The sequence below is a fragment of the Drosophila navojoa genome, chromosome 3 (genome assembly GCF_054131105.1).
Source record: "Drosophila navojoa isolate 15081-1374.11 chromosome 3, UAZ_NAV_1.0, whole genome shotgun sequence".
Lineage (NCBI taxonomy): Eukaryota > Metazoa > Arthropoda > Insecta > Diptera > Drosophilidae > Drosophila > Drosophila navojoa.
In genome coordinates, this window is record NC_142891.1 from 7,754,038 (window position 1) to 7,768,639 (window position 14,602).

A 14,602-nucleotide genomic window follows, 5' to 3' on the forward strand; every position below is an offset into this window, starting at 1 on the left:
CAGAAACTGAATTCCTTTGATACGAATGTTTCTTGTACTGATTTTTTATCTCTCTTTAAATTCCATTAACAATACGCATCAATTTGCATCGATCATTGGGCTAACAATATGTCCAGAAACACAAAATAGAATAATGGGTAACAGTAAAAAACAATACAATACAATACAATATAAAATAAAAAATGGCGAATGGCATGAAAAATAAGATAAATTCCAGCCAGCAGCAGCTGCGCTAACGAGCGTCTCAGAATAGGTGGGCTGGCTGGCTCCTAAGGGAGTGGGAGTGGGAGTGGAAGGGTGACAGCGTTCAATGGAGTGAGTGGCGTGGGTGAGTGGGATGGAATGATTGCTGCAATTTTTAGTTTTCTTGTCAAGCAGCGAACGCAAACTGTGCTGAGTAATGCGCCAGTGGGAGAGAGCGGAAGGGGAAGGGGAAGAGCGATGGAGTGAGACAGTGCTTGCGAAAAGTTGACGGCACTTTTGGCTTTTCGCTTAATACAAATGAAAATGGATGAGCTACTAAATGTTGTCATTGTTGCTGCTGCTGATGCTGCTGTTGTTGTTGTTGCTGCTGCTGCTGCATCGAGTGCATCAAATGGAATGAGCGCAGAGGAACAGCAGTAGCTAAACTCTAACCCCGCTCTTATACTCTTTGTCTAAGCTATGTACGCTTCGGCCATTTCTTAGTTGTAAATTTGATGTCAGGCAATTGGATATGTGCGTGTGTGTGTGTGTGTGTGTGTGTGCTTGTTTGTTTGTATGTGTGCCATGCCCTTTGAATGTTCTCTCACACTCTCGCTCTCTCTCACACTCCATCTCGCTGCTGCTGCTACTGCAGTGCATGTGTTTGTCTTTGTTTTTTATGCCATTTATTTATTTAAGTCAATTTCGTTGAGTGTGTTTGAACATTTTGTTGCAATTCGTTTTTGGGTTTTGCTGTTATTTTCCTTTAGAATACCGTGCAATAAATAAAGCTTATATAAGGTTGCTTGGCTTAGCAAATGCCCTAATTCAAATTATTTCTATTTTATTTTATCTAACTCTTACAGTGAATTTGACATTGAAAACTGTACAGGGTATCTTACACATGGCAAACTTAGATGTAACTTTTTTCTTATTTAAATACATAAGACAAATAATATTAATATACAAATACAATACATAAATGCCTTATTGCAATTACAGGGTAGCTGTTAGTCTCTCATTCACAGCACTAGAATTTACAACTGTTTTTTATGCCATTTTTTCAGTTAGCATCTTCTGTGAGAAACTTGATGACAATTTTTACTTTGAGTGATTGCAGCGGCATCGGCTGCAGCTGGAACTAAATGAGAGAGACAGGGACGGCAACTGAAGGGGTGGGTGCGGCAGAGTGGTATTGGTGTAAGTTCACTAAGGCAATAAAGAAGCGCACTTGGGAAGAAGCAGCAAAAGAAAACATAGATATATATGCAATACACATACATACATGAATGAGCTGATGTTAGTGTTCGAAAACATTCAAGTTAATTGGCTGGCATTGCGGTGCTCTGATTTTAAGTGTGTGTAAAAGCTGGAAAGGCAAAAGTGTTCAAATTGGAGAATGAAGCTGATTATCATATAAGAAGAAATTTTTATTGGAGATGTAGGCAGTAGACTTGAAATACTTTAGTTAAATACAGGCACATACAGTCAGGTATATTTATACTGGAATGCCATATTTAGGCGCAAAATTTGTTGCTTTTGCAAACATATTGAATTAATTAATTAATTAAGTTGTTTATATAATAAAAACAGTCATAATAGAATATTATAACAGCTCAATTTAACAGTCACTCTTAACAGCTAGCCAAGACGGCAACCCTATTTATGCCTATTTGCTTGCTCTTATATATAGATGAGACTCTCAGTTATTTCTGCTAGATGGCGCTTTGTGCGTGTCTTTGAATGTTAAAATGTGAGAGACAAATATACGAGTCTTATACGGAGCGCAACAAGCACAATGTTAAGATGAAGTGCGCTGTTAAGTGGGACGATTTAATGATCATAAGCTCTATATCATTTATATATGAATAATTTGTCCTATAGTCAGTGTTTTCCAGCAGTTCTCTTAGTTTGTAAGTACTGGTTAATTATGCACATACTTGCCCATTTGATGAGAAATCTGGCGGATCACTGAACTCAAGCTCAGAACACAGAAAAAAATTGCAGAATGCAATTGCAATTGTTTTTCTGTTAACAGACTCAACAGCGCTCAAAGTTTTCCTGTACATTTACAGCCGCTTAGCAGTTTCTCTCTTTCTCTGCTAGTCGGCCTCTCGTCGTCGTTGCTTTAAATCGCCTCGTATTCAGCAGTTTCGTTGCTCGTGTTTGCACTTCGTGTTGTTGTGTCCGTTTCTTGCCATCGTGCCCTGTCGTCCTCTCGTATGGTCGTTTGCCTACATACACGCTCGTTTCTTGGCATGAACGATGCTCAACGAAGCGGCTGTTGTCCGTTCTAGCTTCAGTTGAAGCTCGACCGTCGGAGTGTACTGAACGTATGCAGAAATGCTGTCGCTTGTCTCGCGCATAAATCGTGCTCGTTCGTAACGGTGAATTCGGCAAAACGACGCAAATCGAAGACACAATAAAATTACAATTATCAAAGCGTTCATTAAACAAAAACAAAACTCATATTCAGGTTAAACAAATATTGCAAAACCGATTACCAGTGCAGTGCGCGAACGGTAAATGTCGCAAATGTGTGTGCACAAAGCAAGCAGAGGCATATCTCTACGTAGTTACAGTTAGAGAATGAGTGAGGCGAGTGCTCAGAAATTCGTTTACAGTTATAGTAAAGTGAAGTGAAGCAAAGTGAACACCCACTCGACTCTTGGCAACTTTCGTCACTTGCTATAATTGTTGTGCTCTGCTCTATATTTTGGCATATATTAAAAACGTGTTAGCAACAACAACAACAACAACTCGGCCTGTGCTTGTGTGCGAGTGTGAGTGAATGTGTCCTGTTCTAGCTGTTGTTCCGGTTTAACTCCTTGGTCACGTGGCCAAAAAGTTTGAGCCATGTTGTGTGAACGGCCAAACCACTGCTGCCCTTGTGCGTGACACAGTCCAGCAACAATAATAATAACAACAATAAACAACCGCAATAGCAGCAGCAGAAGCAGCAACAACAACAACAACAACAATAACAGCAGTACCAACTCAAGGATTATCAGTTCGCCAGGCCAAAACTCAATTTGTTGGCCAGGTAAGTTTTTCGGCGTTATATATGGCCAACAGCTGCTTTAAAGCGTCTGCTCAATATTCACGAGTCTGCTTTTATTTTTTGGTCCGTGAAAATTTGCGGTACTTTAAGCTTTTGTCTCGCTGCGCCAGTTATTCACTTTCGCACACTTCTGCGCTCCCTGTCTCTGTTCCACTGTGTGTCCCGTTGCCTTTCCGCCTTCTTCGCTGTGTCGATTGCCCTAACTTAAAATGCGCCAACTGTCTGCCAAAAAGTTGCCAAAACTTTTGCCTCAAGTTTATTTACTTGTTTTATTATTTTATTTTTCTCTTTTATAGAAATATAAGTACGAATTCTATATGTATTCTGCTATGTATTTTCAAAGTGTGTTGTCTAGCTGCAGGAAGTTAGATAAGTTAGTCTAAGACCGTATTCAAATGCTCTTCCGTTGTGCACGTTTTTAAACCACTTGAAATCTGAATATTGGGTAAAATTTGAGAGAGAAATAGTGAAATTAATATAACAGTTTTTGCAATTCTAGAAAATTTCATATATTTGCATATATTTTAATTTATACTTTTAATATGTGCAAATATTTTTAGCATATTGAATGTTACAATAAAATAAAAACATATGAAAATATGTAGCTATTCTTTTGCAAAATTAAAGTCGTAATATAATGGTTTTTAAATGGATATTTTCTGAAAGCTAAAAAATAAATTAATAGGAAGAAAGAAGAAAATATTCATTCATATACACAAAAAAAAAAAAAAAAAAATATATATATATATAACAAATAAACATAAATATAAAAATAAATATATATATAATATTTTTAATGTAATAATAGCTATGCAAAAATACAAAACTAAATAAAATTAAATAAAAAAGTGATAAAAAAATATGTAAAATTAATACATGCATAAGCAACAAACAAAATATGAAAATAAATATATATGTATATAAAATTTGGCGATAAAAACAATATTATTAAAACAACTTTAAAGGAATTTTAAAATTATATTTCATATGATATACAAAAAATATAAAATATTATAATTTTATTGAGTTTGTTTATCAAAACTCAGGGCAGTGTCTAAAAATCTTATTGGAATTCAACTCAAAAACCATATATGCCTTTACTAAGCATGCCTAACCCGAGCTACAGCTAAGATTTATCAAAGGAAACTTCTTTGTTTTCATTTTCAACATTCTCGAAAAGGCGACGCACTGTTCCTGACTCTCTAAGGACGTTTGTTTATTAAATTTGTAGGTTTTCATTAGGGAAAGATGCTGCTGTCGTCCCTCTCTCTCTCTCTCTCACTCTCTCTGGGTTTCGGCTGCCTCCTGCAGCTGCTGTTGGGCTGAAAGCATTTCGTGCAGCTAGTTGGCGCCTAGTTAAAGTTAATGTAAATAAATTAGTTAAATAAATAAAGAGCAGCCTCTCGCTTGCTACATCTCATTTTCTCTATCTCACTCTCTCTCTCTCCCTCTTTTCTCTATGTTTTTGTGCGCCTCAGTTGACAATTGAAATATGCAAATGAGGCTGAAACAGGGAACAACTAAAAAACCAATTTCGACTTACACAAATGACCGGGCTAACCAATTGGCCAAAGCACGCACGAGCAGGTCAAAAGCAGCAGCTGAAGAGCTCTCTCTGTGTGTGTATATGTGCGTGTGTGTGTATGTGATGGCAGCTAGAGTTACACAAGCTTCGCATGCTGCATTTTTGATAAGCTACTTGTGTCGCCCAAATGTCCACAAAATTTTGACAATTCACTCACACACTCACAGCACACACAAACACACACACACAGCCACACACACACACAACCACACACAGGCAGTCATACATCCCTAAACATCCGCACGATTTAAGCCTAGTGTCCCTGGGGAGCTTGCGGCACAGTTGCCGGGTGGGCGAAGCCCAGCAGTGGGCGGGGTCGCGGCATGATGCGTGCTGCGTGCCAAACAATTGTTGAAATTTATAGCGAAAAGCCAATTACGTCTGCCAGCTGATACGTAGCAACGCAGTTGAGAGTTTTAACTGTCTGCGACCCTGTATAGAAAAGGGTTCACGCACACATACATACATATGATATATATATGATATATATGTATGTATGTATATTGTCATTGGCTTATCAAAGTGCTGAGCAAACCGAAAAACCAATTTGCGTGTGCTTTGTGTACTTCGCATTTGGGCATTAAGCAAAACGCATAAACAAAAGTTACGTATACGCAGCTTAAAGCGTTGACGGGTTAATGTGATTTTAATGTACTTTTTAGGTGTACCCACAATTCCCAGTTGTGCGAGTATTCGTGAGTGTTTTGAGCGTGTGTGTGTGTGTGTGTGTGTGTGTGTGTGCTCCGCTTAGAAAAAGTTGAATGCAATTCAAAGTTTAATTCAGGATAATATGTTTCATTTTAATTACGTCCTCTTTATTTATTTATTTATTTTTTTGTTCTTATGAAAAATATTTTAAAATGATAATAAAATAAAATGTAATAAAATACAGCAAAAATAAACCACAAAGTTATACAAATTAAATTAATGTAAAATTAAAATTAAATAAATATTTTTAATCAAAAAAAAAAAAAAAAAATAAAAATAAAAAACAAATAAAAAAAATAAAATAAAAAAATAAAAAAAATATAAATAAAAAAATAAAATTTAAAAAAAAATAGTTGATCATTATCAATAATAATTAAACTTAAATAAATATAAATAAATTTTCGACAAAATGATTCCCATTAGATGATCATAAAGTAATAATAAAAATAGATTAAATCATTGAATTTACATAAATATAAAACTAAAATTTTTGACTATTGTAGATTGTTGTTGTCTACTATTGTAGATTGCTAAAAATAAATAAATATAATATTAAAATTATTGACTAAATGTCGTATCCATGCACAATTTGAAAAACATGTTTAAGTGATGTAAGAAAAGGAATCTAGCCTATAAATGTTTATATAAATTCCATTCTGTTTTTGAAAGACAACAAATCATAAATATTTTATACGTGTGTTTCCCATCAAATGAAAAGAATTTCACCTGTATTTACCTGACAACAGTAACGGTAAATATAATCAAAATGATCTGCGCTTGACAGAACAAAACCGAATGAAAAGATTACGCGGGGCAGGGGCGTTGCGTTCCTCTGTGTGTGTGTGTGTGTGTGTCTGTAGGGGGTTGAGTATCTTAGTATTTAAGTATTTTTAGTATTTTTGCTTTGCGTGCTTTGGCTGTCGCAACAACAATGCGGGAAAAAGGCGCTACGCTTTGAAATCAATCTTCCTAATGACAGACAACAACAATGCCGGCAACTGCAGAGGGCATAGAAGTGTGTGTGTGTGTGTGAGAGCGAGAGAGAGGGAGAGAGGGAGGGAGATGAACCTGTAGACACGTGCGCTTGCGTTTTTACGCTCAAGTATCTGGCACTTGTAACGGTAATCGATCTGAACAACAGCAACACCCACAACAACAGCGGTTAGCATGAATTGGCGAAAAAAGCCAAATAAAGGAAAAGCAAAAAAACGAGAAAAACAAATGAAAGCAACAATCCGTCAGGGCGCATAAAACTTGAGCACCCCGTTTTTTGTGTGCGAGTGTGTGTGTGAGTGTGGGCGTGTGTGAGTGTGGGTGTGTGTGAGTGTGAGTGTGTGGCACTCTCAGTAAAATGAGTGTGCTGATGGAAAAACTGTGCCTTTAGCTGGAATTGTGATAATTTCAAGTGCTCCTGGAGGGCTGCATGAGTGTGTGTGTGTGTGTGTGTGGTTGTGTAAGTGTGATGCAGTCATTCAAATGTAATTCTGCCATATAATATTTATTTTGTTTACTGAAAATATACTTTCGATATTAGTATATTTGAATATGAATGATATATTTTGACTTTGACTCTATTCAAGTTTAATAATCGTAAAAAATAGTCTACGAATTTATTAAATTATCATTGATTTTTTTCTCTCTTTATAAAATTTGTTTGCTATATGCTCCTTAAATATGATGGCCTGCTCTCTAGAAGGATTTCCTCTGTTTTTTTCCAGTGTAGTTAAAACTTTTTTTAAAGAACTTTTAAGGCTGATCTTAGCGCATTGTCTTTACGATTTGTGATATGTATGTAGACTTTGTAAAATTTGATGATGATGTACCACAAATGAAATCTAACGATTGAAAGCCAAGAAGAGTTTTCAAAGGGAATCTTAATTTTTCTTTATATATAAAGATCATTCCAACATTTTTGGAAATCCAATTTGAAATTAGGTAACTATTTTCTGTGGGCTAATTCCCCTAGTTTGACCTCATAGATTAGGCTTAGATTGTAAATTTCTTCTTTTGCAACTGTTATTGAAAGACATTTTGTTTATTTGACGGATAATATCTAAGTCTCTGCAAGGCTCTTAAATACATTAGCCAGTTGGCTAAGAATGTGTTAAAAGATAACTGAGCATATGCTGTAATGTGATATTATATAAGTCTCCGTCAAGCTCGCAAGAGTAAAGGCTCGAAATAAAAGTTCTGCTAATTTATTTAGGTTTCCCGCAAAATGTGCCAAAGGAATCAATCAGCCAAGAGCCTTTAGTATCAAATAAACCAAATCAAACAGATGCCGAGCTCACGCACAAATATACAGCGAGAAGGTGCTGATATACCTGTCCCCTATTCACACACACACACACACACACCCGCCAGATTTAATGCGAAGTTCGCCTGTTTCAATAAACTTATGCAAATATTCAATTTGAGGCATTCGTTTGTGGCTCTTTTTGACAAATGATAAGGCCAAACAAAAGGCAGCCAGGCAAACAAACTTTTCACACCCAAAACGAGCAGAAGACGAACGAAACGAACAAGAGGAAGAAGAAGAAGAAACAGTCTGAAAAAGGATGTGCCGCATTTGCTTATCAAAATTAAAATGAAACCACAAGAAAAGAAAGCGAATGCTGAAATGAATTGGGGGGGAAGTCATAAAGGCGGAAATGCAGAGGTCTAAAACTTTTCAGCAGCAGGTTTCCATCATGCACAGCACACATAAAGATGTGCAAATACATATACACACACTTATATATGTATGTATATATAAATGGTTGATATATAAATGCGAAAGGACTGCGTGTCCTGGCTGGTTGACTGCTTCTTTAAAAAAAAAAAAAGGGAACCCATGGCTGTGCACAAAGTAAATTTCAATTTAACCTTCATCGAGCAAAACTCATTTATATTTATAAATGCGCCGACAACGCAAGCGGCGAGAGCACAGGAAGCGAATATAAATAAATGCCAAGCTGAAGAAACAGAGAGAGAGAGAGAGAGAGAGAGAGAGAGCGAGAGAGAGAGAGAGGGAAAGAAAGGGAGCGCATGAGATGGAAAACTCCAAAAAGACCAAAAGAAAATACAGGCGCAATAAATAAACTGCGTGTGTCTGCTGCCATAATAAAAATATACAAAAAATAACAACAGCACAACAAAAAAAAAAAAAAAAAAAAAAAGAAGTACAAATGCAGCAAAGCAACACAAACAAACTAAGGCAATGAGAGAGGAGGGAGGGAGTCGGAGGGGTAGAGGTAGCTGAGCACAGGCATAATAATAAAAATACATAAGCAGGCGTCTGGCAGGCAGCTCTCAGCTCTCCGGCTCCTCCGCTCCCCGCTCCCCGTCCAACGAAAAGGATAAAAATCCATCAAACTTGCAGATAAGCCAAAATACAAGATGAGTTTCGAGCAATGGGCAAATGCCACGCCTACGGCCTGCGGCCTACAGTCGACGGCCACCAATCCCCGGCCCCCCCCGGCCTTATCAAGCCAGTCCCAACAACTGCCCCTAGAATACGTCGGCCCAGCAGCAGCTCCAGTTCCAGTTCCAGTTCGGCAAACTTACCTCATAAAAGGCGCAAATAAGTACATATATACAGTATATATATAGTATTTATATATACATATATATTCGCAGCAGACTTTTCGTCTTGCTCAGCCAACGAAATGTTTCATTTCGTTAATAAACGAGCGCTCATCATTGGAAATGTTGTACTAAATGCAAAAAGGACGAGCAAAACCCCTTAGGATCAAGTAACGCAACACAATAAAAACAGTGAATGTAACGCTGGTGTATTATAAAAGTAACGGTAAACTGATGACTCTATCAAAGTGAGAGTAAATGGTGCAAATGTGAAATTATTTGTAGATATTGGCAAAGTAAGTTTGAAGTTAAAGTTGAATTAGGATTAAAGAAAAGAAAATGTAGAGAGAGAGAGAGAGAGTGAGACGATGGAGGAGAGAGGGAGAGAGGGAGATAGAGGGAGATGCAGAAGGATGGAAAGAGTGAGGTAGAGATATATATGATGTATAAGATATATAACAATGAAATTGGATTAGTTAGATAGACAGAGAAAAGTAGAGCAAGAATCATGCAAAAGTGATAATCCAAAAGAAAATTGAAATTAAATAACAAAGGAAGCAAAAGGAACAAAGGTTAAAGAAAAGTTGAGGAATGAAGGAAATTCCTAATAATATCTATTACTCTTTGATATTTTTGCATATTCATATATGTATTTACTAAAAGTTTTATTTAATTTTTAAATTAATTCGTATTATTATTAATAATATTATAAGGCATATATTTATTACAATATACATATATACTAATATTGGTATTTTATATTTTTTTATCAATTCATCATATTATTAATCGAAAATACTTTATTTCAATTCCTGCTAAAAATATGTTCACTATAAGCTGTGAGCAAAAACTATCAAAAGCTCAGCTTAATGAATTATGGACATAAACGTTTATGACGGATTTCTGTACAGATGGCAAACATCTGCTTTACCAGCATCTATATAAATCTGTTTATACATATATGTATTTATATATTTTGCTTTTTTTTGCTGTCGCTTCTTAAGTTTATGTGAAATTTGGTGGCAATATTAAAAATGCTTTCATTTCATTTGGCGCTGACCGCAAGTGTCGCACAGACATAAGCGAGGCCAATAAATAAGCGAGTGCTCGGCCAAAGTGAGGGGAGAAAATATATGATATGATATATGTACATATATAAAGCATAAGCTCTTGACCATAAGTCAAGCCACGAATCGGACGTCGCGCACAGATTTCCGCTTGTGTCCACAGCGTAGCGATTCGTTGGAGCGATAAATCTCATCGACACTAAAAATCAGATATATGCGCTATAAGTTCAGACAGCAAAGAGGGAGCGGAAGACAGCGAGAGAGAGAGAGAGAGAGAGAGGGAGGGAGTGTGCGGGGTGGGGTGTGAGTAATGCCATTTATATGTCACCATTAATGTCGTGTTATGAAAGTAATTTTCTTAAATTCGCATATTAAACGTTTTGGCCATTAATAATGGAGCCAACAGTTTTTGGCCGAGCTGAGCAGTATAATAAAAGCAGAGAGAGAGAGAGAGAGAGGGCGAGACAAGTTGAGGGTGCAAAAGAGAGCAAGAGTGGAAGACTGTGAGAAACGAAAATAACAAACATGAAAATGCTGTGCATGTTCCGAATGATCGCTTCAATAACCACAAAAACCATAAGAAACAGCGCCAGCAGCGAGTGAATGAAGTGAATGAATAAATGAATAACGCTCAGAATGCTGCTAGCAGACTGGCATGATGGACTACACACACACACATACATACACAGTAGAGAAAGAGAGAGTGAGAAAGATAGAGTGAGGGTAAGCATTTCAGTTGTGGCACATGATAAAAATTTATTTAGAGCAAATAGAAAAGCATGAGACTTGCGGGAATAATAAACTACAACGTGAAGCTGGGTTAAGTTTTAGTATTTTTTCTTTTCGTCCTGCAGTAGCAGGAAGTGCCCGGGCAGCTATTGACGGCCCATTGTCTAGAGTGTTTAGGCAAGCAAGCACACACACACACACACACACACGCACACACATGTATGTGCATGGCATATGAGTGCATGTCAGTAGCAATTGCTAGACGAGACGAGCTGCTGCTGTCTGGCTTGGCTGTGTGTGGCTGCCTTCATGCAATAAAATGTGTCTATCAAATGTTTTCCCATTTCCATTTTGTCCTATTCCTTTTGACCCGAGAGCATAGAGTATAACAGGATAATTGCATTTGTAGCCTTAGCTTTGAAATAAAAGCAAAATGCTGCAATTGCTTTTACTCTACAATTTGCATTTGTTTGTTTGATTTGGAATATTACAAAAAAATTTACATTTCTGGTCAGTTTACTGTTAAAATTGGTTGAATTTAATAAAAATTCTTAAGATTTTTTATATTGAAGAGATATATATTAAACAAAGGTCAATCAAAATTTGTAAATTTAAAATGTTGAAATAATACAATAGTCATCAGAAATTATACAAATATACATATTATATATATCAACATGTAAATTTGTGCATTGAGTGAGCGACTGAGTAGTAAATGCTTATAACGATTATTTAGATAATATGTCAATCATCATAATCATTTATATATTTTCTTAAATCAATAAAATATAATAAAATATAAATATATTAAATAAATTATATATGATGAATAAATTAATTCTATACTAATAAATAAATAAAATAAATTTTAAATGAATTGTTTACGAATAAAATACTTCATTGAATTAACAAATAATATACTAACAAATAAATTAAATGGATTTTAAATAAATTATACATGTATGAATAACATACTTGATTTAATACAAAAATAATATGCTAAAAAAATTAAATAAATTAATATAAATCAATAATATAATAATAAAAAATAAAATAAGTTATATATTATGAATATATTTAATAAAAAAATAGTATACTAAAAATAAAATAAATTTTTTATAAATTATATACGAAATCATACTTAATTAAAAGAAAACAATAATAAACCAATAAAAAAATAAAATACATTTTAAATAAATTATATACGAATAACATACTTGATTAAATAAATAAATAGTATAATAATAAATAAATTAAATACATTTTAAATAAATAAAATACTAATAGCATACTTGATTATTGGACTTAATTTATAAATATTTTTATATTTTTAAATCAATATATGGAAGAATTTAGTGATGGGTAATTTGAACAATATGTTTATAATATGTATAAGATATATATAATATAAACTTTATATATTTCATATCTAAATTTTCCTTTATATCCATTCAACATCTCAGAAGGTAGAGCATTCACAGTTCGTCTATATTTAATAATGCATTTGTTGTTTTGCATTGCTTTGGTCATCGCCGTCTTTCCTGTTGCTGTTTGAATGTTTGTCTATTGGTTGGTCGCTGGGTCGTTAAGCTGGTGTGTTTGTATATGAATGTGTGTGTGTATATATATGTGTGCCGCTCGGTCCGTTGGCCCGCTCGACCGGCCGACGTTTCCGTTTCCGGCGCCTGTACGCCATGTTGATTTTGCCCAGGCCCCTTCTCAGTTGTTGTGTTTGTTTTGTGCTCTTTGTGTGCTGTTGGATGTGTTTGTTCTTTGGGTTAATGTGCGCACTCGACTGTGCGCAAATTGCTCAAGTGTAGTTGAAGCTGTCCATTCAGTTTTTATTCTCATATTCTCATATTGTACGATATTTAAAGAACCTAAACAAATTTCTCATACCTAATTGTCGTCGGCCCATTAGTTTTATCATCATCATCAGTGGCAGAAACAGTAGCAGGAGCTGCAGCAGTAGCAGGAGTAGAAGTAGCAGCAGCAGCAGCAATGGCAATGGCAGCAACGTCATTATCAACAGCATCATCATTATTATCATCTGGGGCATTATTATTTCACTCACATTGGCACCTTCCCATTGTTGAGGCTGTGCCGTCGCTTATCTGTCGGCCATTTGGCCGCTTATTGCAATGTCTTACATTCTTATCATTATTAAGCGCCGCCCTCCCTTATAACGATTCCCGCATCTATTGCGCCATATTCATGCAGCAACGGCAGCAGTGGCAGCAGAAGAAGCAACAGCAATCCACCCAAACTCAAACTCAAAGCCAAAACCCAAACCATGCCTAGGCCATTCTATTCCTGTGACGACACTCGGCGGACGCGTTGACAAAATGACAATAGAAACTGAAGTGCCAACAACAAAATTAGAAACTAGACGAAAACGAATTCTAGGCGCTCTACTCTCTGTCTTTTGACTATGGAAATTGAGCATTCATAAATATTTGAGAGTTTCATTGATTAGAAATATTTATAAAAAATGCAGTAACAATTTTATAAACATTTTTGAATAAATAAAATATATGCTAGTCTATAAAATTTAAAAAAAATTAACTTTGCTTAAAACATTTTAAAAACATTAAAGAAAAATTAAATAAATAAATAAACAAAACAAAAATTTCCAATGCAATTCATTAATAATTAATGTTAGAAACAGTGAAATTATAAGTATTTTTTTTTTTTTTAAATTATAAATTATTTTGAGAGCTCTAAAAATGCTTTCAAAAATCTTTAAAAATTTTAATATATTTCTTAAATATTCAAGAAGCTATAATTCATATAGAAATAACATGCAAATGTTCAATTCATAAAAATTTAAATTTAGGCCTTAATTTATTTATTTAAACATATTAAACATATGAAAAAAAAAGTGTTACCGGTTGTCTAACAAATTTAAATACCCCATAAAGCTGTTAGAGTATTTTAGCACAAAGAAAAAAAAAAAAAAGGACAGGTAAAACTTAAAAATTGCCCAGGCTGCGTTTCTATTGATTTGCCGGCAAATTTTCTTATTTCCAACGCCGACGCTTACCCGACTCGCTGCAAGAAACCATTGAGGCAACCCATTCACAATTTCGATGCCATTGTGAACCTTTTGGCCCTTTTTGGCGTGTTGTATCTGTTGCGAGCTGCTTCCTCGTGGCCTCAGCCTTTGTGTCTATTTATTAGCGCTACCTTTCGCTTGTCAGCGTTCCTTTTACCTTTTTCTTACCTTTTTTTCTGCTTGAGGTTAGCCTGCTTTTTTGGTCCTTCCCTTTGTTGTTGCCACGTTTGCAGTGAGCTTCATTCTCATTCTGTATTTGCAAATCATCACTATTATTTGCATCATTTTTATAGAATTCATGTTTCTTCCTCTCCCCCTTAACAAAAATATATATGAGTGGCTTTCTGCCTATCTGCTGTTTCTTCACTTTTTTTTTTCTGTCGTATGTCATTTTTATTTTTGGTACCTTAATTTTGTTGTTAGTTATTTATTTATTTTTATTTTCGGCTTTCTTCTGCTCGGCATCCTTTTTGAATTTCCTTCGCTCACGGCAATATTTTTTATCGAGCGACGGTGAGTTAAGGGACTCCCGCCGGAAATTGTAAATTTTTTGTTTGCTGCTGCGTCGCGGCATTATCTGCATAGCTACTTGGCAATAGCAACGCCAATGCCAATGCCAATGGCAATGGCAATGACAATGACGATGGCAA

General features: G+C 35.4%; 1 protein-coding gene across 1 annotated transcript in view; it reads left to right on the plus strand.

The window, feature by feature from the left end:
• Positions 1–2,446: 2,446 nt before the first annotated feature.
• Positions 2,447–14,602, plus strand: part of side-II (sidestep II transmembrane protein) — an 85,803-nt gene continuing 73,647 nt past the window's right edge. The window contains exon 1 of the mRNA XM_089257411.1: positions 2,447–3,226. The gene's annotated coding sequence lies outside the window, so the exon portion shown is untranslated. The remainder of the gene's footprint in view (positions 3,227–14,602) is intronic.